The 8,635-nt window shown below is 36.2% G+C and overlaps 1 non-coding gene across 1 annotated transcript; it reads left to right on the top strand.

Annotated features, from left to right (window-relative positions):
• The first annotated feature begins 2,252 nt into the window (after window positions 1-2,252).
• LOC132651705 (U6 spliceosomal RNA) lies at window positions 2,253-2,359 on the top strand. The gene has a single exon (XR_009589287.1). It is a non-coding gene; the product is annotated as a U6 spliceosomal RNA (small nuclear RNA).
• Window positions 2,360-8,635: the final 6,276 nt, after the last annotated feature.

The raw sequence follows: 8,635 nt of genomic DNA, 5'->3' as shown, positions 1-8,635 counted from the left end.
ATGGAGATGAGTAAGCAAACTCATCCTCAGTGTCTAGTATATCTGATCCTCTGCACACGTGGAGTTTTATTGTGAAACCCAACAATCCTTTATCTCATTCATTTATGCAGATCCCACCCCTTTACTCCTGCTTACCTCTGTGACAATGTCAGGTAGGAAATGAAACTTTCATGTTAATTTAATTGGACAGCTTCCTCAGTAGGGAAACTTCAATGTGATGTATGATAAGGTGAATGTTCCGAATAACTAGGTGATCTCCTTCTGTAGTCTTGGATCTGAAATTTCCCAGATTGTGACTTTAAACTGAGAAGTTACACCTGTCCTTACTAAATGTACCTTCACATTCTTATTGATACAATATCCTGGAAGGGATAGGGTTCCCTGAGGTATTGAGTCTTTAAGAGCAGGGAAATGAGAAGGAAACCAGAAAATTCCTGGGACTTGTTTGTTGAAAAAATAAAAGATCACTGAGTGTTAAAGGAGAGCTGAAGGGCAAGATATTTTTGGACAGCTGGTGATGTTCCATACTAGTGTTGCCAACACTCTAAGAACAGGGGTGCCTTGGCTGATATGGCTTGATTGCAGTTGTTTTATACTCAGTGGTCTGAGAGGAAACCTCCTGGTCCTAGGGTTACAGTTACACCTGGGTGTTCAGGACAGTGAAATGGGTCCTTGTAGTATGCCTAAGACAGAAGAGCAGCAGTGTTTCCTGATGTGGTCCCTCCATACAAACCCTCTAATCATAGTGGTAGTACCAGAACTGTTTGTTCAAAGGAGCCACCTGTGCTCATGGGGTCTGAGGTAGCTGGGTAAGTAACAGATCATGGATAAGATGCTCTTCTACATAATGAGTTCCTCAAAAGCATGCCTTACATATTCAAATATTGCTCTCCTTTAGCGGAATCTTTTCTGTGTTAAAAGTCATTATAAAATATGTCAACACATTAGTTTTATTGATTATGTGGGAATATCATATAATGTACGTTACACTCCATTTCCATTGCTCCCAGGTTCAAATTCCTACCAATATGCCAGGCTAAATTGTTTTTTCTTTAAAATAAACCAACTGATGTGTGTGTTAATGAAATACTCAGTGTATCATGATTAGAGTCTCAGTGCTAACTCCCTTAAAGAAAACTGAGTTCATCATTGCCACAACCTGGCACACACCCCAAAACAAACCATCAGTCCTGAAAAGCACTATTCTTCATCATCTTGATCACAGTCATATATATATATATATATATATATATATATATATATATATATTGATTTGTTCACTCCATCTCCTCTGCTGCACCCTCCTTCTTCTAGTCCCACACACCCTCTTTCTTCTATCTTATGCCCTTTCTCTAGTTCCCTGATTGGGGAGATCCTCATCACCCTTCTATCTGACCCTACCTTACCAGGTTTCATCAAGGCTGGCTGCATCATCTTCTTCTATGGCCTGATTCTCAGGGCAAAGTTCCCCTTGTGTGCTCAATTTCATCTATTTATGACACTCTTCTTTCCTCTCCTGCATGCTTCCCATAACTCTGAGTAGAGTGAGAGTTTCTCAGGCAAACCCCATCTAGAGTTCTTTGATTTAAGGTCTCTCTCTGCATGTTACAGGAGTGTGGGTCTCTGTATGCAATCCCATTTGATACAGAAAGAAGCATCTCTGTGGATGAAAGGACATGACCCTGATCTATCAGATGAGGGCTGAGTGCAATATGTTTTAATTGCAACAATCTGGGTGGCTTGACAATTTCCATAGAATGCCCTGTTCCAACAATTCAATTAAATGCCACCCAAATTCCCTAGTTGAAGCCTGGTTTGGTTACAATAGCCTATTGGAACTTTAACTCCCATTGTTGTGTGTCAGCAATTTTGTTACTTCACCGAGGATGATATTTCCTTGTTCCATCCATTTTTTGAAAATTTATGGTGTCATTTTCTTAGGTGAATAATATTCTGTTATAGAAATATTCCACATTTTCCCCAAAGGATATTGTCAGTCCTGTAATTTAGTCCTTTAAGTTGTTGGTACTTTAATCATTGTATTAAGTGAGAAACTATCAAGATAAACAATGTCCCAATTAAACACTTTTTGTTCAAAAATTTGCCTGGGTCAGGGACAATTTTAACAGAAAATAATTCACTGACTGAGGACATATCTTGCATTTAACAAATAATAATGGCATCTTTGATAATGTGAATCACATGTCAAGGACTCATGATTATATCAATGACCACTTGAAAAAAAATATGCTGTGCTCTCTTCTGCAGCACATAAATTAAAATTGCAACAGTACTGAGAAGATTAGTATTGCCCCTGTGCAAGGCTGGCACGCAAATTCATGTAGCATTCCATATTTTTTGTGGGGAAATTAAAGAAAATACAAATAGAGGAAATTGTGGAGAGAAAAACCTTAGGAAAGAAAACAGAAACTACAGAGGTAATGATAATCAATAGACTGCAAGAAATGGAAGAACTAATCTCAGGTGTGGAAGAACCATTGGAAGCAATCGATGTATCTGTCAAAGAAAATGTTAAATCTAAAATATTCCTGACACAGACCGTCCAAGAAATTCAAGACAACATAAGAAGACAAAAACCTAAGAATAATAAGCATAGAGAAAAAATAAGATTCCTTCCCCCAAGGTCCAGGAAATAGTTTGGACTACATTATTGAAGAAAATTTCCCCAATTTAAAGGAGAGGTCAATAAGAATATCAAAGGTCTACAGAACACCCTATAAATTAGTCAAGAAAAAAATCCTCCCACTCCATCATAATCAAAACAGTAAGTATACAGAAGAAAAAAAAATACTAAAAGCTGCAAAGGAAAGATGCCAAGTAACATATAATGGCAAACCCATCAGAATCACATCTGACTTCTCAATAGAGACTGGGAAAGCCAGAAGCGCCTGGACAAATACCAGAAGTCATTCCAGGCAGTACTATACACAGTAAAACTATCAGTACTCATAGATAGAGAAAACAAGATATTCAATGACAAAAACAAATTTCAACAATACCTACACACAAATCCGGCATTATAGAAGACACTAGATGGAAAAATAGAACCCAATAAATTAGCTACGTTCAAGAAAACACAGGAAATAATTAACGTCACTACAGTAAAACAAAAAGCAACCAAGCAGAAAAACTTATTACCACAGTCAACATCAAAATCAAAGGATCTAACAGGCACTGTTCATTAATCTTTTTCAGCATCAATGGACTCAATTCTCCAATAAAAAGACACAATCCAACAGAATGGATGCTTAAGCAAGACCCAGCAATCTGTTGCATAGAAGAAACACACATAAGTCATAAAAGTAGACTTTACTTGAGGGCAAATGGCTGGAAGATAGCTTTCCAAGCAAATGGACCCAAGAAGCAAGCAGGAGTAGCCATCCTAATATCTAATAAAGTAGATTTTCAACCAAAATCAATCAAAAAAGATAGAGAAGAACACTTCATACTCATCAAAGGAAAAATCCACCAGGAAATTATCACAATCCTGAACATCTATGCCCCAAATGCAAGGGCACCCACATTTGTGATAGAAACTTTAATAAAACATAAACCACACATAGACCCCCCACACATTAATAGTGGGAGACTTCCAACACCCCACTCTCAACAAAGGACAGGTCAACAAAAGAGAAATTAAACAAAGAAATAATGTCTCTAACAGAGGTCATGAATCATATGGATCTAACAGACATTTAAAGAACCTTACCCCAAACACAAAAAGAATTTACTTTCTTCTCAGCATCTCATGGAACCTTCTCCAAAAGAGACCATATGGTTGGTCACAAAGTTTGAAATACAGCCTCAAAAGATAACAAGAAGTTTGAAATACTCCTTTGTATTTTATCTGATCACCATAGAATCAAGCTTGACCTCAAAATCAACAGAAATAGCAAAAAGCCTACACACCCATGGAAACTTAACAACTTGCTACTAAATGACAGGTGGGTCAGGGAAGAAATAAAGAAAATGGTCTTTTAGAATTCAATGAAAATGAAGGCACAATATATCGAAACTAATGGGACACAACGAAAGCGGTAAAAAGAGGAAAGTTCATAGCACTAAGTGCCTTTAAGAAGAAATTCGAGACAGCTCATACAAGGATCTTAATGGATCACCTAAAATCCATAGGGAAAAAATAAACAAAGAAGGAGACACAGGAAAAAGGAGTAGATGGCTGGAAATAATCAAACTCAGGGCTGGAATTAATCAATTAGAACCAAATAAAGCTATTCAAAGAATCAATGAAACCAAGAGCTGGTTCTTTGGGAAAATCAATAAGATAGAAACCCTTATCCAAACTAGCTAAAAGGCAGGAAGAAAACATCAAAATCAACAAAATCAGAAATGAAAATGGGGACATGACTTCAGACACTAAGGAAATCCAAACAATCAGTAGGACTTATTCCAAAAGTCTATATGCCAAAAAAAATTGAAAATCTAAATGAAATGGATAATTTTCTTGATTGATTCCACTTACCAAAGCTGAATCAAGACCAGGTAAATCACTTAAAGAGTCCTATATCCCCTAAGGAAATAGAAGCAGTAATCAAAACTCTTCCATCCAAAAAAAAAAGCTCAGGACCAGATGTTTTCAGGGCAGAATTCTGCTAGACTTTCATAGAAGAGCTAATTGCAGTTCTCTTCAAACTGTTATGCCAAATAGAAAGAGAAGGAACACTACCAAATCATAGTATGAAGCCACAGTCACCTTGGTAACTAAACTTCACAAAGACCCAACCAAGAAAGAGAATTTCAGGCCAAGCTTTATGAAAATTGATACAAAAATACTCAACAAAATAATTGCAAACCAAATAAAATAACACATCAAAGATATTATCCACTATGTCCAAGTAGGCTTCATCCCAGGTAGGCAGGGGTGGTTCAATATATGGAAATCCATCAATGCGACAAACCCTAGTTAAAAGAAAAAAAAAAAAAAAAAACACATGATGATCTCCTTAGATGATGAAAAGCATTTGACAAAAATCTAACATCCATTCATGTTTTAAAGTATTAGAGAGATCAGGGATACAATACACATATCTAAACATAGTAAAGGCAATATACAGCAGGCCTATAGCCAACATCACTGTAAACAGATAGAAGCTTAAATCAGTCCCACTGAAATCAGGGAAAAGGCAAGGCTGCCCACTCTCTTCCTATCTCTTAAACATAGTTCTGGAAGTTCTTCCTAAACCTGTAAAACAATTGAAGGAGATCAAGGGGATACAAATTGGAGAGGAAGAAGTCAAATTATCACTATTTGCAGATGATATGATAGTATATATGAGTGACCCCAAAAACTCTACTCTACTCCTACAGCTGATAAACACCTTCAGCAAAGTGGCCAGATACAAAATTAACTCAAAAATCAGTAGCACTCCTGTATACAAAAGACAAAATGCCTGAGAAAGAAATTAGAGAAAAAACATCATTCACAATAGCCACAAATGACATAAAGTACCTTGGTGTAACCCTAACCAAGCAAGTCAAAGACTTGTATGAAAAAAAAATTTCAAATCAGAAGGAAGATTTCAAAGTATCATTGTTTGTAGATGATATGATACCTGGGTAACCCCAAAAATTATTCCAGGGAACTACTACAACTGATAATGACCTGCAGCAATGTTGCTTGACACATAATTCACTCAAAAATTCATAGACCTATATGGAAAAGACAAAATGGCTGAGAAAGACATTGGGGAAAGAAAATCCTTCAAAAAAGCAACAAAAGACATAAAGTACATTGGTGTAACCCTAACCAAGCAAGTAAAAAACTTCTATGTTAAAAATTCAAGATTCTGAAGAAAGAATTAGAAAAACATACCAGAAGATGGAAAAATCTCCCATGCTCATGGCTTGGCAGGATTAACATAGTAAAAAAGGCCATCTTACCAAAAGCAATCTACAGATTCAATGCAATTGCCATCAAATTACCAACACAATTCTTTACAGATTTAGATAGAAAAATTCTCAACTTCCTTTGGAAAAACAAGAAAGCAGGAATTGCTAAAATAATTTTTCACAGTAAAAGATCTTCTGGCAGTATCTCCATCTCTGATCTCAAGCTGTGCAATAGAGCAACAGTAATAAAAATGGCATGGTACTGGCATAGAAACAGACCAGTGGATCAATGGAACCAAATACAAGACGGAGACATAAATCCACACACTTATGGATACCTGATCTTTGACAAAGATGCCAAAAACATACAATAGAAAAAGATAGCTTCTTGAACAAATAATGCTTTTCCAAGTTGATGTCTACATGCAGAAAAATATAAATAGAAACATACTTATCACCCTGCACAAAATTAGAGTGTGGGTGGATCAAAGACCTCAACTTAAAACCAAACATATTAAGTAGGTTAGAAGAAAAATTGTGGAAGAGCCTTGAATTCATTGGCACAGGAGACAACTTCCTGAACAGAACACCAATGGCATAGGCTCTAAGTGCAGAAATCAATGAACGGGAACTCGTTGAAAGGTTTCTGTAAAGTAAAGGACACTGTCATCAAAACAAAACAAATGCATACAGATTGGGAAAGAATCTTCAGGAAGCATCTATGTGACAGAGGGCTAATATCCAGTATATTTAAAAAAGTAAAAAGGTTGAAAAGCAACAAATCAAGATATCCAATTAAAAAATGGGGAATAGAGCTAAAAAAAGAATTCTCCATATAAGAATATGGAATGATAGAGAAACAGTTAAAGAAATGCACAACATCATTAAGCATCAGGGAAACGCAAATCAAAATGACCCTGAGATTTCACATTAAACCCCTCAGAATGGTCAAGATCAAAACTAAAGTGACATCACATGCTGGAGAGGTTTTGACAAAGGGGAACCCTCCTCCTCTGCTGGTGTGAATGTAAATTGTACCAGTGCTGGTCAGAATATAAACTTGTATAAGCTCTCTGGAAATCAATGTGGTGTTTATGAGACAATGAAAAGTAGCTCATCCTCAAGATACAGTTCTACCGCTCCTAGGCATTTATCCTAATAGCTCAAGTACAGAAAAAGGACTTTTGCTCAACCATATTTGTAAAACCCTTATTTGTAATAGCCAGAACCTGGAAACAACCCAGGTGCCCCCCCAACTGAAAAATGGATACAGAAATTCTGTTATATCTGTAAAATGGAATATTACTCAGCAATAAAAAACAAGGAATTCATGAAATTTGCAGGTAAACGGAGGGAAATGGAAGTGAGCTATCCCAGAAGCAGAGAGACACACAAGGTATACACTCATTCAAATAGACATATAATATAATATAAACCTACTAACATTTGTATACCTAAACAAACTAATGAAGAGGGAGGACTCTGGCTAAATTGCTCAATCCCCATCCTGAAAGGCAAAGAGGATGGAAAAAGGAGAAAAACAGGGAAAAGTTTGGAGCTTGCTACAGAGGGCCTCTGAAAGGCTCTGCCCTGCAGATTATCAAAGCAGATGCTGAGACTTATGGTCAACTCTTGGGCAAAGTGAATGGAATGTAATGAAAGAAGTGGGAAATAGTAAGATCTGGAGAGAACAGTAGCTTCACATTAAGAGCAATAGAACCAAAAAAATCTGAGAACAGGAGTCTTTCCTGAGACTCATACTCCAAACAAGTATCATGCATGGAGAATTTTAATGTCATGATGTCATTGTGAAGTCATAATAGCAGTGTGATGTCATTATAGCATTGGATGTCCTAATATCATTGTGAAGTCTTACTCTTGTGAAGTCATAAGAGCTTTTTTATTTTTAAATTCCATTGTGATTTCATAACACAATCATGTTGAAATACTATTGCAAAGTCTTAATAACATTGTGATGTCATATTAATATTGTGAAATCATAATTCCATTGGGATGTCATAATATTGTAATGTCATAATAGCATTGCCATGTCAAAATACCTTTGTGATGTCATGATAGCATTGTGATTTCCTATCATTGTGATTCATAATAACATTGAGATATAATAGCATTGTGATGTCATAAGAACATTGTAATTTCATAATAGCATTAAGGTGTCTGAATATCATTGTAAAGTCTTAATATCATTGTGAAGTCATAATAGCATTGTAATATCATAATTGCATCATGATATCATAACACAATCATGTCATAAGAGCCTTTTGATGTCATCAAGCATTGTGATGTCATAATTGCTTTGTGATATCATAACATTGTGAACAATCCTACCGGTATCATAAAATTGTGATGTCATAATGGTACTAGGATGTCATAATACCTTTGTGATTTTATAAAAAAGCATTGTGATTTCATATCGTTGTAATGCCTTAATAGCATTGTGACGTCATAATAACATTGTGATGTCATAATATCATTGTGGTTTTCAAAATTCCTTTAGTCATGTCATAAAACAATCATGCAATGAATGGAGTGGAAAATTATAAGATCTGGAGAGGGAAGGGGCTCCACAAAGAGAACAACAGAACCAAAATAATCAGAGGACAGGGGTGTTTCCTGAGACTCATACTGTAAGCAAGTACCATGCATGGAGATAACCTTGAACTCCTAAAGAGATGTAGCCCATGGCATTTCAATGTCCAAGGAATTCCATAGTTAAGGGAACAGGGGCTGACTCTGACATGAACTG

This window comes from Meriones unguiculatus, assembly GCF_030254825.1.
Source record: "Meriones unguiculatus strain TT.TT164.6M chromosome Y unlocalized genomic scaffold, Bangor_MerUng_6.1 ChrY_unordered_Scaffold_23, whole genome shotgun sequence".
In the NCBI taxonomy this organism is placed as follows: Eukaryota; Metazoa; Chordata; class Mammalia; order Rodentia; family Muridae; genus Meriones; species Meriones unguiculatus.
Note: the sequence above shows the minus strand (reverse complement) of the source record. Positions and strands in the feature narration are given on the sequence as shown.